Here is a 23094-nt window from a genome sequence, read left to right on the forward strand (position 1 = left end):
TCTATATACATACCATGATCTCTGTATTATAGGCCCAGCTAATACAGCACTATACCTCACTCTATATACATACCATGATCTCTGTATTATAAGCCCAGCTAATACAGCACTATACCTCACTCTATATACATACCATGATCTCTGTATTATAGGCCCAGCTAATACAGTACTATACCTCACTATATACATACCATGATCTCTGTATTATAGGCCCAGCTAATGCAATACTATACCTCACTCTATATACATACCATGGTCTCTGTATTATAGGCCCAGCTAATACAGCGCTATACCCCACTCTATATACATACCATGATCTCTGTATTATAGGCCCAGCTAATACAGCGCTATACCCCACTCTATATACATACCATGGTCTCTGTATTATAGGCCCAGCTAATACAGCACTATACCCCACTCTATATACACACCATGGTCTCTGTATTATAGGCCCAGCTAACGCAGTACTATACCTCACTCTATATACATATTATGGTCTCTGTATTATAGGCCCAGCTAATGCAGTACTATATCCCACTCCATATACATTCCATGATCTCTGTATTATAGACCCAGCTAATGCAGTACCACACCCCACTCCATATACAGGATCTTCTCAAAAAATTAGCATATTGTGATTAAGTTCATTATTTTCTGTAATGTACTGATAAACATTAGACTTTCATATATTTTAGATTCATTACACACAACTGAAGTAGTTCAATCCTTTTTATTGTTTTTCTTATTGATGATTTTGGCATCCAGCTCATGAAAACCCAAATTTCCTATCTCAAAAAATTAGCATATTTCATCTGACCAATAAAAGAAAAGTGTTTGTGTTTTTAAAACAAAAAAAGTCAACCTTCAAATAATTATGTTCAGTTATGCACTCAATACTTGGTTGGGAATCATTTTGTAGAAATGACTGCTTCAATGCGGCGTGGCATGGAGGCAATCAGCCTGTGGCACTGCTCAGGTGTTATGGAGGCCCAGAATGCTTCGATAGCGGCCTTAAGCTCATCCAGAGTGTTGGGTCTTCACAATATCCCACAGATTCTCTATGGGGTTCAGGTCAGGAGAGTTGGCAGGCCAATTGAGCACAGTAATACCATTTACCAGTGGTTTTGGCACTGTGAGCAGGTGCCAGGTCGTGCTGAAAAATGAAATCTTCATCTCCATAAAGCTTTGAGCAATTTTTTTTATTTTTGGATTTTTCAACTTGCTGCCCAAGCCAATATGTTTTTTTTTTTTGTTTTGTTTTATCTAGAATGAAACTTGCTGGTATGCTTTAGGAAGTTCGACTGGGAAAGCTGAAGACAGCTGATTTAGATGAATGAATCCTGGTTGCTCCTTTGTATCACGATTAGCTAGCAAGCACCGCTCGCATAACGAGAGCTGCAGGCTGGAGTAAGGGTCGGTTCACACTCAAATCGTAACCGTGGCTCCCTTTTTGCCCTGGACAAAAACGGAACCACAGATACCAATGTTAAAAATGGCGGCCATCTTCACACACTTAAAAAACGGATCCGTGGGCTCCGTTTTAGAAAACTGAATGGAGAGTCCGGATTTTGCAGATTTTCATGGAGCCCGGATACCCGCGGATGCAATGAAAGGCAACACACAAACGGATCTCCCTTCACACACAGAACTTTTGCACGCAAAACTGATGCCAAAGCAGACTGCCTACTGCCTGCTCCTCCCCTCAGCATCCTCTTTGCAGACCTCTTTATCCAGTAGAAACACACAGGAAGGAAGGACATGTTTTTCACATATCTTTAAACAGACTGGAAACGTATGCTGCAAAAGCACAGCCTTTTGAAAAACGGATCAGTTTTTAGAAAAACTGATCCATTTAAAATGCATTCCGATCTGCAACCTGATAAGTGTGGACCGACCCTCAGGCTCGGTTCACCTTGAGCCTAAATAGCTTACGTTCCGCTCCGATGAGCGGAACGCAGCAGCGGAAGCAATGCTTTCCCGATGGGAAAGTTCACATTGCTACGTTCCGCTCGTCGGAGCGGACGTTCCCGACCTGCATGATACTTCCACTTCATGGAGCGGAACGCGCAGGAGCGGATGCGTGCTGCAATGTGAACCGAGCCTTACTTTATAGCTTGCAGGCTGATATGGGGCTCTGCTATGAGAACTAAGCAGGATCCATGCTACTGCCTGATTCTGCTTGTGATAAAAAGTAGATAACAAAAACATATGATAGGAGCCTGGCGCCTAAAGATAACATAAGATGTCCTGTAAAATGATCTTGTGTTGCAGTTTGCTCACATCTTTGTTTACACCGGATACAATTACCTTCCAGAAGCCTGAAATGTAATTACTGTAGAGCTGGTATGTAGTAAGTTTCCTTGTTTGATCTGCAATTGGCTAATTGGCATTACGTGTTTCTGGATAAAGGACGGTAGTGCACAGACAGTTCCTTCCTCGGTCTTGTAGTGAGCTAGACGTATGTATTTGTGTGTCACTAGCAACAGAAGCAATGCTGCCCAATTGCCAGCTGGGATAGTGACTACCGGTAGTAGTGTTTCAGCTAGTAAGGGACCAGCATTGCACCAGCCTGTAGTGATGCAAAGCGCAAATGCAGCACTTTTGTTTTAAAACCGCCTCAGGTTCACTTTTTTAGCTGCTGAGGACAGTTTTGAGGTCAGTTTGCTCAATACCGAAAAAAAAAGATTTTCAACACCCTGTTCAAAGCATTTTGGTCATTTACAGATTCAAAGCCATCTTTCGGGCAGGGGGCACACTCTATGGGCCTGATTCACTAACGGGTGCTAAACGAGTTAGCACGCCTAAAGGCTTTGGGCGTGCTAACTTAGGTGCTAAGTAGTTAGCACGCACCAAGGCACATCAGATCGCGCGCAAAGTATCGAGCGCAAAGCCCGGTGCACGTGAAACGTTGCATTGGGTGCGCCGTTTTCGCGCACCTGGCAGCGCTAAACTTAGCGCGCGCAAAGTAACTTTAGGCATGATAAGTGGCTTTTCACAAACTTGCTAACAGTTAGCACCGCTTTGTGAATCAAGACCCATGTGTGTCTGTATGCAGAAAAACACAGTCTTTGTTTTTTTTTAACAGCAGCTAAGTGATAGAGAAAACACACACACACACAATGTGTAGGCTAAGAATGTCAGTTGTTGTTGGGATTTAGCCCATTGATTAACATGAGTTCTTGGTTTAAATGCATTTTCTTTGCAGAAAACACACACTAAAATAGAGAAGTGTGACCCCGCCTTAATACTTTTAACATTATGTTCGAGCTGGGAAAAATGTCCAGTACAGTGCGCCCTATCTATATAGCGTTTCTAGGTAGGGTCATTCTGTTTTGTAAGCTAAAAGAAAACAAAAGAAAATCCAAAGTCCGGTTAAGTTTATGTCCCATCACAAAGTGAATCCCTTCTAAAAGCTAATACTTCAATAAACTACTTAGTGCAACTATGCAAATAAAGTTTGCCACAGTTTCTTACTTTGTGCTATAAAGTGAACACATTTTAATGAGTAAAGTCAACAACAACCAATGTATTGTGATGGGTAATTATTTATGTTCCATGTCTCTTAGTCAAACAAGTGCAAGAAACAAAATCACTTCTGTGTGCTAACATGCTTTGGCTGCAAATGCTTGATTATAGTATTAGAACTTCTCCTGTTGCCCTGTAGTACCTGTTCATTTATGAGGTTACCTGCAGGACACGATCTGCTGTTGAAATATGAGGACAGGTTTGGGAAGTGCTGGTGCAGGTATACGTGTATACTCGGGTATAAGCTGAGTTTTGGGACCAAAAAAAGTGGCCTAAAAGTGTGGGTCTTGGATTATACTCGAGTCAACATGTGTGGTAGAGCCCCCCTCTTGTTTCTCCCAGTGAGTCCACTTCCCAAGAGTGCTTTCTTCTCCATATGTAGCCAGAGTTATTGTGTGGGCACCCTTTCTCTCCCCGCCGCCAGATTGGAGCAGCTTTTATGCTGCGGTTGTGTCTCTCTTCTCCCCAGAATAAGCAGTGTGCACACCACAGAGCTTTCACTTATCTAGTCCATGCCGCCGGGATTCCTCTCGTCAGCTTGCCTTTCTCTTTTCTATGATGCTCTGCACTGGCGCACAGGCACCACTAGAGGAGGGCATCATAGAAAAGAGACAGGCAAGTTGACGAGAGGAATCCCAGCAGCATGGGCCCGGTAAGTGAAAGCTTTGCCTATTCCAGGGAAGAGGGAGACACAACCGCAGCATAAAAGCTGCTCCGATCTGGGAGGGGCAAAGAGAAGACACACTGTGCTTTAAAATTGCTCCACCATAATTCTGGCCACATATAGAGGAGAGGGAAGTAGCTCTGCATATGCCAGGTGACATAATCTAGGGCTAAAAGTAGAGTGGAAGGTGTTTGTCAGCAGTACCTGTAGTTCACATAAAATGGGGGTGATGGGAATGGGACACTGCTTTGACTAAGCATGAATAGCAATGCAAAGCAGGTTTAGGTGTTTGGTTAGATGTGTCCCTGCCACCCACACCTAAGCGAACCCCAGGCTAACACTTTCCTACCCTCGGCTTATACTCGGGTCAATCATTTTCCCCTGTTTTTAAGGTAAAAATTGGGGGGTCGGCTTACAGTATACTCGAGTGAGGTTGTACTCTAGTGTATACGGTATGTGCACAAAGATGGGCAGGAATGTGTCTGCACAGGGATATTTTTGCCTCCTCCTTTTTTTTTTAATGCATTTTTGTAATCATTACTGCTTGTAATTTTCCGATGACTGGTGTTTTTTTTTTCTGAGCAACGAGCAATCGTTTTCAAGATCTTGAGACGTAGGTACACCTGTGTGCTTACGTGTACAATGCTCAGTGATGTGCGACGATAACTATCAGGTCTTTAAGATCCCCGAATACTCCCACGCAAAGTACCGCTATTGCTTGAACTCTCATTTGCGCCCGTCGTGTGCTGTAGCGTACGCCAGCAGGAAAATGGATCAGGGAATGCTCGTTGTCATCGTACACCGTTGGGATCCATCTTCCGTGGTCACGAGGTGAGTATTCAGCTTAAAGAGAATCTGTATTGTTATAATCGCACAAAAGTAAACATACCAGTGTGTTAGGGGACATCTCCTATTACCCTCTGTCACAATTTCGCCGCTCCCCGCCGCATTAAAAGTGGTTAAAAACAGTTTTAAAAAGTTTGTTTATAAACAAACAAAATGGCCACCAAAACAGGAAGTAGGTTGATGTACAGTATGTCCACACATAGAAAATACATCCATACACAAGCAGGCTGTATACAGCCTTCCTTTTGAATCTCAAGAGATCATTTGTGTGTTTCTTTTCCCCTGCATCTCTCATGCACTGAAGTTTCAGGCTGCTCTTTTCTTCCTGCAAACAGATTTGCCCTTGTCTGTAATTCCTCAGTATGTGAAAGCCCAGCCAGCTCAGAGGACGATTTATCCAGCTTGTAAAAGATAAGAGAGAAGAGAGAAGCTGCTCTAATCTAAATAATACACAGGCAGTGTGCATAGAGGGGCCTGGAAGGAGGAGTTCATAGCAGAACCACAACACTGAAGAACTTGGCAGCCTTCCAGACACAGGCTGACAAGTCTGACAAGAGAGAGATAAGTTGATTTATTACAGAGACTGTGATAGTACAAAGTGCTGCAGTAAGCCAGAACACATTAGAATAGCTTTTGGAACTTGTAGGATGATTAAAAACAGGATGCAATTTTTGTTACAGAGTCTCTTTAAGACAGGTGAGATTATTATTATTATTATTATTATTTAGTATTTATATAGCGCCGACATATTACGCAGCGCAATATATATATATCTTGTCACTAACTGTCCCTCAAAGGAGCTCACAATCTAGTCCCTACCATTGCCATATGTCTATATTATGTAGTGTAAGTACTGTAGTCTAGGGCCAATTTTTTTTAGGGTGAGCCAATTAACTTATCCGTATGTTTTTGGAATGTGGGAGGAAACCGGAGTGCCCGGAGGAAACCCACGCAGACACGGAGAGAACATACAAACTCTTTGCAGATAGTGCCCTGGCTGGGATTCGAACCAGGGACCCAGCGCTGCAAGGCGAGAGAGCTAACCACTACGCCACCCCAGTGTTGGTGTTCCTCACCTGCCTATACATTTTCACGTTGACCATTTGGTGTTTAAGCTATGACTAAGGAGCCACACTATCCTCCGAAACACCTTAGCTTATTGAAGCTGCTGTCCATGTCTGCACAATAAAGGTCAGAGTTTTTATTAACGTATGCAGCGAAGCGGAGTTTCTTTGATATACAATGGTGTTGGGCGTCTGCATCCTCCGCTCCTGCACTACAAAGGTTTTGGGTGGTTGTAGCAGACCTTTCTTTGCAACAGCTATATGTGCATAATGCAATTATTCAAGACTTTTTGATTACGTACTAGTAATCTCCATTTTTCTTATAAGACTTTAGAAAATTGTTATAGAACTACGTGTGTTGTTTACAATGAATTTCCTTTTTAGAATGTGGTGCTAGTGCAGAAGGGTGTCAGAAGGTTTATATTAGAACATAACCTGGCAAAAATATTTTTTTTTACTAGACTCCATCCCCTGTTTGGAACTGCTGAAGAAGTGAATGTGGGTGTGTATCCATGTGCTGTTGCCCCACGGTTCTAATTCCGGGACAATGATGTGAATGAATCACCCTTTGCTCTCTCACCCATTGTATTGGCGCAGGGGCTGGGGTGAAGTACTGGAAGGCCTGGCAGATCAGGACATTCCCTTGCATGCTATGTGTACACACACTGAGGAGGGGAATGCACAAGCACAACAAAGGGGCCGTCAAGATGGTCAAAAAAACAAAACAAGAGGCTGCTAGAGGAGCTCAACAATGTCTGAGAGTAGGGGATAGATAAAAAAAAAAAAAAAAAAAAAAGGTCAGTAGTTTTTCTATTTTAGCTCTGGGCTACTTAAAGGAACCTGAAGTGAGAGGGATATGGAGGCTGTCATATTTTTTTGGCTGGCTGGCTGTCCTGCTGATCCTTAGAGGAGCACACACTATAGTGTTCTCCCCAGCATTTTTTTTTTTGCAGTTGGGTGGCAGGAAAATGTAGCCAGGTGGAGCATTCAGCAGAGCAGGTCATCTGGGCGCATGCAGGGAGGTGCAATAGTCTGCACTCCCAGTGTAAGGGTAATTTGCAGTCCCGGCGATCACCAGATCCCAAATTACTTCTCACTCCGAGTTGCTACGACTCGGAGGGGGAACAGTATTTAACTCCACCCGGTGATGCAGCAGCAGTGTGAGCCATCATGCAGCTCGCCCTGCGCCCTATTGGCCGGGCGGCCTACTAATACGCACGGGAGAGGGAAACATAGGGCTGGCACTTTCATAAGGTCAACCTGGGCAGTTGCCAAGGGCCCCAGAGCCATGTGACAGGGGACACAGAAATCACACTCCACATGCAACACATACTACGCACAACACACACCACCTCACCACACACACCACCTCACCACACATACCATCTCACCACACACTACACACACCACCTCACCACACACACCATCTCACCACACACTACACACACCACCTCACCACACACACCATCTCACCACACATACCATCTCACCAGGGCTGTGGAGTCTGAGTCGGAGTCGTGGAGTCGGAGTCGTGGAGTCGGGCAATTTTGGGTGCCTGGAGTCGGAGTCGGGGGAAAATGCACCGACTCCGACTCCTAATGAATTTGTAACTGTAATTAAAATAGAAAATATGATAATGTTCTATTTCTCAGATAAACGTCATTAAAAATAATGTATATATACAGTATATATACAGTAATAGCTGTGCTTAGTCTACAAAAATGAAATAAACCAATCAAAATAAGTTACTTGTGCTGCTTCAATAAAGCAGTCCCCGTATTTTTAAAGTCAGATATACATATCTGATTGTGACTGTATATAAAGTGTACACAGGAATCTCTTTTATACACTAAATAACATCTATGCTGTAAGAATAAAGCCTGATGTGTAGCCGTGTCACTAATAGAGATGGTCAACGAGATGGAAATAATTCTGCATTGATGCTGATTTATGCAAATGTATGCACTCCCTTTGCTGATGAAATCAAATAATTTGATATGTTATTAAAATTTGGTTTGGTGACTACAAATTAAAGGGAAACTGAGACGGATGAAAAGTAAAGTTTTATACATACCTGGGGTTTCCTCCAGCCCCCTTCAGGCTAATCAGTCCCTCACTGTCTTCCACCACCCGGATCTTCTGCTATGAGTCCTGGTAATTCAGCCAGTCAGCGCTGTCCGGCCGCATGCCGCTCCCACAGCCAGGAACATTCTGCACCTGCGCAATAGTGCTGCAAAGGTGTAGTATGCTCCTGGCGGCGGAGTGTGTGCATGCGCACTACGCCTGACTGGCTCAAGTACCTGGACTCATAGCAGAAGATCCAGGTGGTGGAGGAGGACAACGAGGGACTGATTATCCTAAAGGCAGCTGGAGGAAGCCCCAGGTATGTATAAAACTTTAATTTCATCTGTCTCAGGTTTACTTTGTTACACAGTAGTACTATACTCTACATATGCACTCCCCACATAGCTGCAGGGAATCCACTGAGAATGCTGTGCACATTGAACACAGAGGTGTTGTCTGTTTACAATCTCCTCATTCCCCTGCAGAGTACCTGCACATCATTTTTACATGTACCCACACTTACATTGCCTAGGGCCTGATAGATGTTCTTTGTTCCGGTTTGTACCTTTTACAAGTACTCTTACCAAGGACTAGTTTTAGTCTAAAGGGAATAAATATAGTAGTCTACATATCCTTCTCACTTCAGTTGTCTTGTAAAATTCCTAAGCTTTGGCAGTTAAGAGACGAATTTCATGTTACATATGTTAAATCAACAAAATTGTAATATGCAAATTAGAGGAGTCGGAGTCGTGGAGTCGGAGTCGGAGTCGGTGGAATCCTAAACTGAGGAGTCGGAGTCGGAGTCGGTGGATTTTTGGACCGACTCCACAGCCCTGCATCTCACCACACACTACACACACCACCTCACCACACACACCATCTCACCACACGCTACACACACACCATCTCATTACACACTACACACACCACCTCACCACACACACCATCTCACCACACACACCACCTCACCACACACACCACCTCACCACACACTACACACACCACCTCACCCCACACACCACACACACCATCTCACCACACACACCACCTCACCACACATACCATCTCACCACACACTACACACACCACCTCACCACACACACCATCTCACCACACGCTACACACACACCATCTCATTACACACTACACACACCATCTCACCACACACACCATCTCACCACACACACCACCTCACCACACACACCACCTCACCACACACTACACACACACCACTTCACCACACACACCATCTCACCACACACACCATCTCACCACACACACCACCTCACCACACACACCATCTCACCACACATACCATCTCACCACACACTACACACACCACCTCACCACACACACCATCTCACCACACGCTACACACACACCATCTCATTACACACTACACACACCACCTCACCACACACACCACCTCACCACACACCACCTCACCCCACTCACCCCACACACCATCTCACCACACACACCATCTCACCACACACACCGTCTCACCACACACACCGTCTCACCACACACACCGTCTCACCACACACACCGTCTCACCACACACACCGTCTCACCACACACACCGTCTCACCACACACACACCGTCTCACCACACACACACCGTCTCACCACACACACACCGTCTCACCACACACACACCGTCTCACCACACACACACCGTCTCACCACACACACACCGTCTCACCACACACACACCGTCTCACCACACACACACCGTCTCACCACACACACACCGTCTCACCACACACACACCGTCTCACCACACACACACCGTCTCACCACACACACACCGTCTCACCACACACACACCGTCTCACCACACACACACCGTCTCACCACACACACACACCGTCTCACCACACACACACACCGTCTCACCACACACACACACCGTCTCACCACACACACACACCGTCTCACCACACACACACACCGTCTCACCACACACTACACACACCACCTCACCACACACTACACACACCACCTCACCACACACTACACACACCATCTCACCACACACTACACACACCATCTCACCACACACTACACACACCATCTCACCACACACTACACACACCATCTCACCACACACTACACAAACCACCTCACCACACACTACACAAACCACCTCACCACACACTACACAAACCACCTCACCACACAAACCACCTCACCACACACTACACACACCACCTCACCACACACTACACACACCACCTCACCACACACTACACACACCACCTCACCACACACACACCATCTCACCACACACACACCATCTCACCACACACACACCATCTCACCACACACACACCGTCTCACCACACACACACCGTCTCACCACACACACACCGTCTCACCACACACACACCGTCTCACCACACACACACCGTCTCACCACACACACACCGTCTCACCACACACACACCGTCTCACCACACACACACCGTCTCACCACACACACACACCGTCTCACCACACACACACACCGTCTCACCACACACACACACCGTCTCACCACACACTACACACACCACCTCACCACACACTACACACACCACCTCACCACACACTACACACACCATCTCACCACACACTACACACACCATCTCACCACACACTACACAAACCACCTCACCACACACTACACAAACCACCTCACCACACACTACACACACCACCTCACCACACACTACACACACCACCTCACCACACACTACACACACCACCTCACCACACACTACACACACCACCTCACCACACACACCACCTCACCACACACACCACCTCACCACACACACCATCTCACCACACACACCATCTCACCACACACACCATCTCACCACACACACCATCTCACCACACACACCATCTCACCACACACCACCTCACCACACACTACACACTACACACACCACCTCACTACACACACCACCTCACCACACACACCACCTCACCACACACACCACCTCACCACACACACCACCTCACTACACACACCACCTCACCACACACACCACCTCACCACACACTACACACACCACCTCACCACACACTACACACACCACCTCACCACACACACCATACACACACACTGCACAGTAGGCTTTTCAAAGACATAGGAAAAGCTTACCCAACACTGTACCATTTGGAGGAGGCAGGGCCAACTAGAACTATTGCGAATATTACTAGCTCTCTCATAGTGTCTCAGCAGCAGAGAGTGTGAGAAAGATCACAGTGCTGCATGCCCCTAGAATGCTGCCTAAATTTCATAATTCAGGTTTGCAGCATTGTTGGGCCATTCAGATAGGAGGGGAGGGAGGAGGAGAGGGAGGAAAACAGCCGGGCGCTTAGCAAAATTTGCCGGGCAGAGCGCTCAGCTGATAGGGCTTGGTGAGAACATTGCATTATCGGTACTATACATGCATTAACTGGTGAGACCTATGCTTCCTGTGCAAGCTGTGATTATTGCATGCAAATCCCTGCATATTGAGCACTGTTTATTTTTATCTAGCTTAGACTGTCTGTGCTCACTTGCTGAAGCATTGAAAAATTACTCCTTATTATAGACTCAATTAAGATACATTACTATAGTGTACTTTATGTGCTTGAGTATTCTGATATAGTAAACGTCTGATACAGTAAACTACTTTGCCCAGTCCCTTGGAGTTTACTATAAAGGGAATCTACTGTATTACATTTAACACTGACTGTAAGCAGTTAACCAATACAGAGAGTAGTTGCCAAAATAAAAGCCGTTATCTCAACACTTGTCAGCCAAAAACACAACACTTGGGAGATATCTCATCTAAAGCATCTTGCAAATTCTATTTTTTTGCAGTGCAGTTTTTGCATACCTCTGATTATATTTTACAGCTGCATAAAGCAATTTTACATCTGTCTCTCCTTCTCATAGGCGCTTACTCTCCATTTTTACTAACCAAAAACAATCTTCACCAGACAAGCTATTTATGTTATAATATTTTTTGCTTTGCTAGATATACACAGGCCCAGTATGCCAGGCCAGACATACCTCCCTGAACAGAGATTGCTTTTACCCATAACCAGTGTGCTGTGCCCAAATTTAACAGTATGCGCTAGGATTCTTCTTTTAGCGGAGAAATTACATTAGCTGCATTCTGGCGCCCAAATCTTCTCATGGCTTAACCAATTCGCATCCAGACCTTGTTTTCCCCTTATTGACCAGAGCAGTTTTGACGCTTTAGCGGTGTCCCTTTTTAATCAGCCATAACTTTATCCCTACTCACGACACCTAAATGATCTAGGTATCGTTTTTTTCAAGACAAACTAGACTTTCATTGGCGGGTATTTTTTCCCTAGACCAAAAAAGTTTTCTATGCATTTTAATGGGAAAAAGAGGGGGAAAATGAAAAAAATGCATTTTTGCTCAGTTTTTATCAATTCCAGTTTAAAAATAAAAAGTGCCACAGAAGATAAAAACCTGTCACCAGTATTCTGTCCCCCAGTATAGATAGCAAAATGTGTCCCGAGTATCAGACCCCCCCCCCATAGCCAGATGTGTCCCTAATATCAGTCACCCCCAGTATGGCCCGATGTGTCCTCTGTTTGGCACCTTCCAGTATAGATAGACAGATTTATCCCCAAGATTACTTCCCCTCATTATAAATAAATGTGTCCCCAGGAATAGTGGTCCCCCATTATAGCCAGATGCGCCCTCAGGATTAGCGGGTGCACCCTGGATTAGGGCCCCCCCCCCCACCATTATAGCCAGATCTGCCCCCAGTATAAAATGATGCACATTAAATAAAATTGTACCCCCTCTTACTTTATCCTCCTCCCCCCCCCTCCCCAGCTGCACATTTTACCCCCCACCAGGGCTCAACAACCCCCATAAGGGCCAGCCAGATGTCCCACCCCCTACCTAGGCAGCCCCCTCGGTGTCCAGATCTGTTTAAAAAAAGGATTAGAAAGCAGCCTGACTCACCTTTTCCTGTTCCAGCGACCAGCCTGCAGCCCAAGCCTCCGATCGCCGCTCTGCACGCAGCCCTGTGATGCCGGTTACCGGGTCTCGGCTTGATGATGTCATCAAGCCGGGACTCGGCTATTCAGCATCACAGGGCTGCGTGCAGAGCGGCGATCGGAGGTTCGGGCTGCAGGCTGATCGCTGGAACAGAAAAAGGTGAGTCAGGCTGCTTTCTAATCCTTTTTTTCTTTTTTTTTTTTAGCAGATCCGACCACGGAGGGGAGAGATGAATGATCACGCTGTTTGCCACAGCGGTGATCGTTCATCCGTGGAGGGGTTACTAATTGGCTACAAGGGAACATTTTCCCTTTCACCAATTAGTATTGCAGCTGTTAGTGCCGGGAGGTGCGCTCTGAAGCGCACCTGTTCCTGCGCAACAGGGCTGCAAGCAGGTCAGTATATCTACGTCGCTGTGGCTTGGAGAGAGCCACAGCTGACGTAGATATACTGTATTGAAGGACAAAGTGGTTAATTACTGTACTGAGAGTGTACTGGAAAATACTACACCCTCAGCATCCTTACCACTCTCCCTGACATTCCTATAAACAAATCCTCTTTGGCTATGTGGATAAGTACAGTTATCCTAGACACACTGAGATGCTGGAAATGTGGTTCCTTGATCGGTGCAGATTTTTAGTAAGCTTTGAGCCAACAGCCCAAACCGAGAGATAAATTCTTTAAATTCCTGAGTACACATCAGTACAGTGCACAGTTGACATGTTTGCAGCAGGTTGCTGTTTTCTGTTTTTTTTTTTTATTTTGTTTTTTGCTGGCAGGTCTCACCACCATGTGTGAAACATTGACATGAGTGAGTTTACAAACCCTGCTTTTGCGCTGCATTAAAGTGAAGTTTAGACTCCCTCATAAGAGGCCTCAGGCCAGGTTCACACTTCTCCTGCCCGGAAACCGTTTTGTTTTTGTTTTTTTTAATTTGACATGCTTTTTTGAGTTTTTTTTAATTGCGTTTTTACAACTGTTCATTTTTTTTTCTGCGTACTAGTGGCCTGTGGCAATCTAGACACCACACATGAAAAAATCTGCTGCTAGCTGCCCATCTTTAAATTATAATGGCAAAATGGTTGCTGTCTGAATTGTGACAAGTGTAAAGGCTTAGGTAATGAACTGAATAAGCTAGCACATTTTTCTATAGCAAGTCCTTATACCAACCCTTGTTCTGGTTTTCAGCAGCGAGTAATGTTCAGCTAAAATAGTATCCAGGGATCTACAAGCTGAATCTTGGCAGCCCTTACTAGCAGGCCTTTGTATTTTTATCAGTAACTGGCCGTGTTCCACGTGTGGTTGTAGGCTCCCTTCACTTATCAGTAGTCTTTCCTCCTTCCTGTTGTCTCACACTATAGCTATGAGTAAGTGTACGTGTGTATGTGTATATATAAATATTGGCAGCACTGTGGTGCAGTAGTTAGCAGTCTCGCCTTGCAGCGCTGGGTCCCTGGTTCGAATCCCAGCCAGGGCACTATCTGCAAGGAGTTTGTCTGTTCTCCCCGTGTCTGTGTGGGTTTCCTCCGGGCACTCCGGTTTGCTCCCACATCCTAAAAACATACAGAGAAGTTAATTTGCTTCCCCTTAAAATTGGCTCTAGACTATGATTCTTACACTATACGATACATACATAGATACTGTATATGACTATGGTAGGGACTAGATTGTGAGCCCCTGTTAGGGACAAGACAATATACTCTGTACAGTGCTGTGTAAAATGTCGGCGCTACATAAATACTTACCGTAAATAAATAGATAAAATCACACCTCACTTTTTGGCAATAAAATAATATATAATAAATAAAATAATATATATATATAATATTTTTATACACACACACACACACACACACACACCTCGCTATATGTCTAGGAATTCAGGGCTAGCAGGTTCATCTATGAGCTGCTGTACAGAGCTCTGCTTAAAGAGACACTGAAGCGAAAAAAAAAAACTGATATTATGATTTATATGTGTAGTACAGCTAAGAAATAAAACATTAAGATCAGATACATCAGTCTAATTGTTTCCAGTACAGGAAGAGTTAAGAAACTCCAGTTGTTATCTCTATACAAAAAAGCCATTATCTCTACGACTTTCAAAAGTCGTGGAGAGGGCTGTTTTCTGACTTTTATTATCTCAACTGTTAGTTAACTATTTACTTTTCCTCTGGCAGAGGAGAGTTCATTAGTTCACAGACTGCTCTGAAATAATTATTTTGAATGCTGAGTGTTGTGTAATCTGCACATATTAGAGAATGATGCAATGTTAGAAAACACACTATATACTTGAAAATAAAAATATGAGAATATTTTCTTTGCTGCTAATCTTCTAGTAATTATTCATAGTACACAACCAATTCATTATATTATATATTTTCGCTTCAGTGTCTCTTTAAATAGTATTGTTAAATTACAGCTAAAGTACATGTCAAGTTTTATTACATTTTCAAGGGGCCACTATTAAAGGTTCCCATACATTAGAAGATTATGGGCAGATTCGACCAAGAAACAAATTTATCTCTAATCAAATTTGATAAGAGATAAATTTGTCTCTAATTGAATCTGCCCTTACACTACAGGCCGATTCCCATACGATTTCAGCATGAAATCATCAGGGAATCGGCTTGAGCCGCCACGTCCTCCCCGCCGCTGCCCTCCAGTGTCGGCCTCCATGCAGTGACCGTCCATCTCGCTGGGTAAGCCGCATACACGCTAGCAGCGCATAGCGTCTGATGTCAGCTGCTATATGCCACCGGCGTGTATGCGGTACCTGGCGAGATGGACGGTCACTGCGTGGAGTCTGACACCGGACAGGTAATGTATAAATGCACACACACTACATACATTGCGGCAGCAGCGGCGGGGTTTTCGTCGTCTCGTCGCTCGTTCGCAATTCGGCCGCCGTACCGCCGCGCACCCGACCAACCAACCTCAGCCCGAAATTTTCCAGCATGCGAGATCGACCGAGCGGCCAATTTCTGTCCCGAAATTGGTCACTTTGTCGGTCGGGCATGCACTCGGCAGCACCAATATTCATCCATTATGAATATATCAAATTGAATTAAATGGTCGATTGGTTGGTCGGTAAATGTATGGGCCCCTTAAGTGTCAGAAGTGTGCTGTAAGTGCAGGGGATGCTTTAGTCTAGAGGTGCGCCTCTATATGTCAGAGCTGTGCTCAGAGCTTTACGCACCTGGTTACTGCCTGTGTGTCTCTGCATTTACCCTGCACTTTTGGCACTTCTCATAGCTTTTTTTTTTTTTTGAATACCTTGTGACCCTCCCATGGGAGGAGTGGCTTAGAGTTGCGGTATTTGGTTCAGGAGTTGGGCAGCCCTCCTTTCCCTGGGGTGGCATCTGAGAACATTGCGTGACATCCTCAGACATGGCATCAGGCTACGCAGCTTGAAATTAAGCAAACTTCAAAAAATTGTGATTGGCCCAATTCTTGTCTGTATAAAATTTGTTTGCAGGCAAGCCAAAATTATTCGCATCTCCTTGACCATCTCTACCACCATATTTTAAATTAATAATAGGTAAACTATGCATGCCTGCACTTTGTTATAATACGTATGTCAAAAGTACCTTTGTAAGTAACTCTGATATAGTAAACCTCTGGATATAGTAAACTCAGTCCTCAGGTACCAGCAAATGCTTCTGTATAAGTATACAGTGTATGACCAATACTGATACAGTAAACTACTTTTCCTGGTCCCTTGGAGTTTACTATAAAGGGATTTTGCTGTACTAGATCCATCTTGTCAGGGGAGTGGGAGGTCCATCACTAGCAGGAAGAAAATCACATGTCCCAGCCCACCTCTTCTCACTGCTGTGAGATATAAACTGCTTGTGGACACCACAGTGTAACTGCAGTTTGGCATATCCGCCCTGCTTCGTGTTTAATAAAGGGTGTAACCCTTCCTTTGTCTATAAAATTCTCATGTACTTCTAAATAATGTTCTGCCTCAAATAAGAACCCATTTCTCACTGCAGTTTTATTGCACACTGAGCTGAGACTGGAATTCATGATGACATTGCAGAGCTATAGTATTACAGTGCTGGCCGCAAAGAGTTATTCTGTCAGCAGCACTATGTGATGGGCAGGGTCATCTCCATGTTTACAGTGAAAGACTAGCTTGTCCCCACCTCCACAAATACCTCTTGTGGCAGATAATGCAAAAAGGGGAGGAGTTCGGGCAGCTCACACATATACTGCAAGCATTCAGGCAAAGGTCTGCAATAATCCCTTTATAGTGAACCCCAAAGGGGCCGATAAAAGTGGATTACTATATCAGAAATGCTCATACTCGAGCACATAAAGTATACTATAGTACTGGATTTTTATTCAGCCAATAATTGGGAATCATTTATTCTTTTCAGTACATCAGCAAGCAAGCACAAACAATGTCTATGCTAGATTTCTGTGCACATTGGATGATGTTGTAGCGTTGCAGCCATGCACAAGCCAGTCACAGATGAAAGGCAATTCCCTCAGTAATCAGGCAGCAGCTTGCACAGGAAGCATAAGTCAACGGCTGATGCTTTTGAGGTCATCCACAGAAGCCCAGAGTAATGTGCAGATAGTGAGCAAGGCTACAAATGGCTTCCAGCCCACCCACAGACTACCCATCGTGGTTTTACAACTAATGAATGATGCACTCTAGCCAGATACAGAATACCGAAGGGTGAAAAAAAGGTTTACTATAACAGAAGTTCTGTTATATCGGGGTCTACTATATCAAGCATTGCTCCTAAGTGCTTATAATGGTGCTTGGCCAGGACCTGAACACTTAGTTTACTATACCCGAGTGTTTACTATAACGAGTTTATACTGTCATATATTTCACGCAATCTGTTTTACAAACAAACACAGAACATTTATTTTGCGCTTTTCTCCTGGCGGACTCAAAGTGCCAGAGCTGCAGCCACTAGGACGCGCTCTATAGGCAGTAGCAGTGTTAGGGAGTCTTGCCCAAGGTCTCCTACTGAATAGGTGCTGGCTTACTGAACAGACAGAGCCGAGATTCGAACCCTGGTCTCCTGTGTCAGAGGCAGAGCCCTTAACCATTACACTATCCAGCCTCCCCCCAAAAAAACACAACAATGCGATAGGGCTTTAATATCCTGTTCCTGGGTCTTTGACACTTAGGGCCCGTTACCACTAGGAGCGGTGCGATGCGCCTACATAGCCGCATCGCACCGCAGGTGTCCTGAAACACATGCACAGCAATGGAAGAGTTTCCACTGCGTGCATGTTGTGCGGAGCGATCCGAGAATGCTGCAGATTCTCGCACAGCCGCAACCGCCCGCAGCCGCGTCCCATCTCCTCCAATACATTTCCGCATAAAGAGATGTGGAAGTGATACGGCTATGTAGCTGCATTCGCATCACTAAGTAGTGGAAACGGGCCCTAATAGACATTCAAACAACGAGTTGTTTGATCAGTCTTTTGATCTGGTCCATTGTTCTATCCAGTCCATTGACCAGTCAAACAGCATTTAAAATGGCTGTAATTAGCATTTCAAATGTTTTATCGTCTGTGTACAAGGAGTCTGAACAACTTTTTGTTTGAATGACAAGTTGTTCAAACCTCCTGTTTGAACGACAATCGGGCATAAAATCAGACGTGTGTGTGCACCTTAAAGAAAACCTGTACTGAAAATAAAAGTCAAAATAAGCATACACAAGTCATACTTACCTTCCATGTAGTCTACTCCTCAGTGTCTTTCTCCTGTCCCGCGTCCTATTTGTTCACTATGATCAAGGGAATTTTCCGTCCTCCATTTTGAAAATAGCCGTTACCCATAACAGCTTTCTGGTCAGCACACAGTTAAACTGTAACATCGCCCACTTGAGCCATAGGGAAACATGGACATTACCTGGTACATCCGTTTTCCTCTCAGCTATAACTGACAGCAACTGATATTTTACTGACAGCAACTGATATATTTCAGATCTGACAAAATGTTGTCAGAACTGGAAGGGATTATTGTCAGAAGAAAATGGTGAGCTTCTGAGAGGAACTGATGGCATGGTAACTCTGTAATGTTCATTTGAAGGTACCTCATGTGTTTGTTTTAAATATTTTTACTCAGTACAGGTTCTCTTTAAAGCGGATCCGAGATGAAAAACTATAACAGGTAACTTGTCTATATATGTTATCTAAAGTTTAGATAGTTTACACAGCAAATCTAGCTGCAAACCGCTTCAACAGTTTATGATTATTTATTCCTGTGATACAATGAGGGCAGTTATGTTCTGTTTGTCACATTGTCACAGGCTGAGGGCTGGTGATGCTATCAGATTGCATGTGTGTAAATTCAGTCCTCTCCTCCCTTCACCCCTCTGCCTCTGAAATCTCTGGCAAGTAGCACCTCCCCCTCCTCCTGCCCAGACTGAGCTCCCATAAGCCCTTGCTACTGTCTGAAAATGAGAAGGGACTGTGAAAAGCTGTGGGCGAGGCTTGTTTAGATTATAGGGAATTTAGAGTATTTAACCTTCCTGGCGGTAACCCCGAACGTAGTTTGGGGTAAGCCGCGCAGGAGGTTTTCTCAGGCCCTGCTGGGCCAATTTGCTTAATTTTCTTTCTTTTTTTTTTTTTTTTTTTTTTGCTGCACGCAGCTATCATGTAGCGAGCCGTGGGCTCGCTACATGACTCCTGGTGGAATTTATTAGACCGCCAGGAGGGTTAAACAAAACAAAAAAAGTATTTGGCTTGAGGAATGCCCCATAAACTACTATATGAAAGGAACACAATTATGCAATGAGTAAAAGTTTATCTCGGATCCAGGTTTATCTCAGCAGTGTTCACAGGCTTTCTGCAGTTTACTGAATCTGGAAATCTATAATGTAAGCAAGTGTTCACAGAGGCACCTATGAGAAGTGTTTGCTTTGCACAGTGCTTAGTAAACATTGCAGGCAACATTTCCCTATGTTTTGGCTGTTACCTTTCACTGACGTTGATGGGCTTAAAAATACAGGAAGTGTTTTTAAAGTGTTTGCTTTTTTTCACAGGCTTCCAAGAGAAGTTTGCATAATCAGCTGCTGATTTTCAGTCTGTCTGCGATGTTAGCCAGTGTGAGCACATCGGGCTACCTATGTTATACTTCAAACATTTCCTTGGTGCCCAGGCAGCCTTTATAAATCGATAAATCGATAAAACGATATAATAGCTGTGCTCCACAACAGTAGGCGTAAGGTAAAGGTCTCACTTGCACTACACGCAATGATACAATGGGGTGCGCTAGCTGCTACCGACCACACTCAATCCACAATATAGATTTTTTTTTTTTTCAATATGGCAAGCGGCGCTCTCAACAGAGAAAGTTCCCAGAAACAATTAGGTGGTTCTACTCCTAGTTCCATAGATGGGGTAAATTTACAGTCACCCTATAAAGCAATTGGAGAAGGAACGCACATAGTGCCTGATACTGTTATATAATGAAGCACCACTGTGATCACAGCAATCAAACAGAAAGTGTGCCCACTCCACTTGTTGTTTATGATGACTATTATCTGAGAAATAGAACATTTTATCATATTTTCTCTTTCAATTACAGCGTAAATTTATTAGGAGTTGGAGTCGATACATTTTTCTCCGACTCCAGGTACCCAAAAATTCCTTCGACCCCCCCCCCCTCAACTAACTCCACAGCCCTTCCCGCTTTGAGTTCTCACTAAGGGTCGTTTCCATTACATGCGGTGCGACGCTGCTACATAGCCGCATTGCACCGCGGTATTTCTGAAACCAATGCACAGCAATGGAACAGTTTGCATTGGCAGAGGAAGCGATGTGGCAAGGTAGCCGCATTAGCATCACTATTCAATGGAAAAGGGCCCTAAGTCTGGTACACACTTTGGAGTTATCACCGTACTAATTTGCTGCTCAACCCTGCTGAGCAGCTTTTGTACTGCTGTATGGCGAGGGGAAGGGGGCCAGCAAGTGGCACCACTCCACAGAACCTTCCTTGAGGTTCTTGCTTGGGCCAAATGACATTAGGTGAGGCAATCTATTCTAGTGGCTCCTAGAAGAGGAGGCCTGCAGCATTATGTGACACCTGTACACGCTTTACATTTGTGATCATCTCAGCTGAAAAAGTAAAGTGTGTACCTAGCTGTAGCGTGACTGTGACTGGGATGTTTCTTTAAAAATACATTTTATAACTCGATTTGGAGCATTTTCTTTAATTCTGTAAATATGTCATCACCATAGACTTGCTTGCTGAAATCCTTTCAGCCTAATTATCAAAGTGTTTCTTTCACATTGATTCTTTTAATCCCCGATCCGTCTTTTCGTTGGATTATTGGACTTCAGAGCCTGAATGCCTGAGTCTGACGTTTCATATACCAGTTCCCCGGAGAGGATTTTTCTTCTTTTCCTGGCCATCCGATATCTGATCAGGTGGTGTTCAGAGCTGTGGCCCTGCTGTCAGCTCAGTGCTGTTCTACACGGGGGCAGTGACATTTGAACTGTAATTTCAGAAGGCAGCATTCTTGGCAGCAGATTTCATGAACACACGCAGCTAAATGTGGCCATAAAATTCTTACCCTGCAGTGATGAAGGCTGACGGCTGTTTGACAATCCATGCAGTAACACTTGGCACTGAGGGTGGCTAGAACTGGTTGTTTCATAGCATAAATGACCGAATGCAGCAGCAAACGTTCAAGGGGATTTGTCGCGACAGTGAAGGCTGGGGTTTGGGAACTCTTTATTTTAGCATACCTGTAGCTATATGAATGCATTTATGCAGCTTATATACAGAGGTGCAGTGCTGTGGTTTGTTTGAAAAGCTCACAGTTCCTTTCCAACCAGTCTAGCCTCATCCACTTAAAGAGACACTGAAGCAAAAAAAAAAATATGATATAATGAGTTGTATGTGTAGTACAGCTAAGAAATAAAACATCAAGAGCAGAGACATAAGTCTAATATTGTTTCCAGTACAGGAAGAGTTAATAAACTCCAGTTGTTATCTATGCAAAAGAGCCATTGAGCTCCATGACTTGACTTTCAAAGTCACAGAGAGCTCTGTCTTCTGAAGCTTGTTATCTCAACTGTCAGTTGCTGTATTTTCTTTTTCTCTCCAAAATTCACTTGTCAAATAAAATAAAAGTGCAACCATTAGAAAATGATGCAATGTTATAAAAACACTAATTAAAAATTAAAATATGAGACTATTTTCTTTGCTACTAATGTTCTAGTAATTATCCGTACTACACAACCAATTCATTATATCATTAATTTTTTTTCCGCTTCAGTGTCTCTTTAACTGGTACATAGGTATATAAAATATGCAGTGCCTAGCTGTGGAGTTGCTAGATGCGCCCACCCTTTTTGCTTTGTAGTGTAAAGTGGGATGCGCCATCTTCTTCCAGCTGGCTGCAGCAACCGCAGTCTTATAGCTTCCTGGCAGTGTTGTGCATGCGCCTGCCGTGATACATGCCGGGAGATGTAGTCATTGAATGTGAGTACAGAAATGTACTTGCATCTGCAGTCTACATCTCCCAGTATGCATTGCGGCAAGAATGCATGCACAACTCTGCTGGGAAGTTATAAGACTGCGGTTTAGGTAAGTAATACTCCCCCACCCCACCCCTCATGGTACACTCCATTAACAACCTCCTCTATAGGGAGGTTCATTTAGAAAAAAAAATCGGTGGTGCTCGATTTAACACAGGAAGTGATGATCATTCTAGACAGTGGAGAGCACTGGTTGTGAATATCAATAGAGCTGTGTGATTATCAGACCTTCTGTTAGGTGCAGTGGCATTGTTCACATCGCTATTATTGCTGCCGTAACTATAACTAAAGGAAAAGCCAGTTTTGTTTGGACAACCCCGGTGTCCCTGGCATTCAATCTTCCCAGGATTTCTGTGCAAAAAGTGATCCAATTCATTTTCATAACCTTT

General features: G+C 44.3%; 1 protein-coding gene across 2 annotated transcripts in view; it reads left to right on the plus strand.

Moving 5' to 3' along the window:
• TAPT1 (transmembrane anterior posterior transformation 1) overlaps positions 1-23094 on the plus strand; it is a 129591-nt gene that overhangs the window by 37489 nt on the left and 69008 nt on the right. The gene's annotated exons all lie outside the window — the stretch shown is intronic.

The sequence above is a fragment of the Hyperolius riggenbachi genome, chromosome 1 (genome assembly GCF_040937935.1).
Source record: "Hyperolius riggenbachi isolate aHypRig1 chromosome 1, aHypRig1.pri, whole genome shotgun sequence".
In the NCBI taxonomy this organism is placed as follows: Eukaryota; Metazoa; Chordata; class Amphibia; order Anura; family Hyperoliidae; genus Hyperolius; species Hyperolius riggenbachi.